Source organism: Alligator sinensis, unplaced genomic scaffold (genome assembly GCF_000455745.1).
Source record: "Alligator sinensis unplaced genomic scaffold, ASM45574v1 scaffold278_1, whole genome shotgun sequence".
NCBI lineage: Eukaryota > Metazoa > Chordata > Crocodylia > Alligatoridae > Alligator > Alligator sinensis.
The window spans coordinates 844472-845788 of NW_005841952.1; the positions used below are offsets into that span (position 1 = coordinate 844472).

Genomic DNA, 1317 nt, shown 5'->3' on the forward strand with positions numbered 1-1317 from the left:
TGCCAGGGATGCTTGTCCCCTACAGGTACAAGGTGCATCTGTCCTAGGATAACTGTCTGAACTTGGCCAGCACCATGTTCAGTGCCTGAGAGTGCTGCCTGGGGAGTGGCCAAGACTGGGTAGGAGGTTTGGGTGGAAAAGGCCATGGGCTTGCTGCGTGAGAGCTGTCTGTGAGAGTTAATGCTGTCTTTTGACCATCCAATCCTCAGGTCACTACTGATTCCTGGTATGGAGTTGGTGATACCACCACGCAGCATCTGTGAGACATCGCACCCATGTCTGATGCCAGGGCTGGGAGCAGGGCACCGGCCAACTGGAAGGGGTTAAGAAAGGAGATGCAGAAACAGGTGGGGATCTGGAAAGCCTGCCTGACAAGGAGAGACTAAAGCTCAATCTGTTTTGCTTAAGAAAGGAGGTTGAGAGGTGACTTGATTACAGTCTCTACAAGTACCTAGGGTGGGGAAGAGATTTCTGATAGCAGAAGGTTGTTTGATGTAGTAGACAAAGGCAGAACATGACTCAGTGGCTGAAAGCTGCGGGTAGATACAGTCAGTCTAGAAATAAGCCCCCCCACACATGCACCTTTTTGTGCAGCAAGATGAATTTAAACATTGAGACAGTGTACTAGGGATGTGAGGGATTTACCTCCTTTTGACATCTTTACATCAAAATTGGAGGCCTTTAAAGAGGTATTTTCATTCCCTTGGAAGTAGCAGGCTTGCTGCCGGGACTCGCTGGGTGAGGTTCTCTGTGCAGCAAGTCAAAGTAGATGGTCGTAGTGAGATTTAGCCTTAAAATCAATGCATCTTATTCATTATTTTCTTGAGGAAGCTAGAGGTGCTGGGCTGTGCGCCTGGAGCCCATCTCTAGCAATGACACAGTTCAATAAAGCTCAGGCAAAGGAAAACTAAGATCATTGAACTGCCATGCCCAGAGACCTCCGTACCGGGCATCTGTTGTCACATGTATGAACACTCCCCAACCCAGGCTGACGAGCTGCTCTTGCATTACAAAACTGGGCACCACACATGGTAAGGATGGGGTGACTGGGATGAATGCCCTTACACCCTGGCCCATTTCTTGGATCACATTAGAGCAGAAGTGACCACACGTCTTCCCTTATTCCAGCTAGCCCGGAGTCAGAAATGCCCAAATACTTACCATGTAGATGCTACTCTGCCAACATTATTGTATAGTTCCCTTGGCACGTGGAAGTATCAATGTATTCACCTTGCCAGGTAGGGGAGTGGTATAAGCACCATCAGAGGCAGAATTGCAGGGTGCAGTGGTGTAGTTGCACCCTTCCTTTGATTCCTG

General features: G+C 48.9%; 1 protein-coding gene across 1 annotated transcript in view; it reads left to right on the forward strand.

Annotated features, from left to right (window-relative positions):
* The first annotated feature begins 212 nt into the window (after window positions 1-212).
* The window catches only part of GRIK4 (glutamate ionotropic receptor kainate type subunit 4), a 271109-nt gene continuing 270004 nt past the window's right edge, over window positions 213-1317 (forward strand). Inside the window, exon 1 of the mRNA XM_025200022.1 lies at window positions 213-347. The gene's annotated coding sequence lies outside the window, so the exon portion shown is untranslated. The remainder of the gene's footprint in view (window positions 348-1317) is intronic.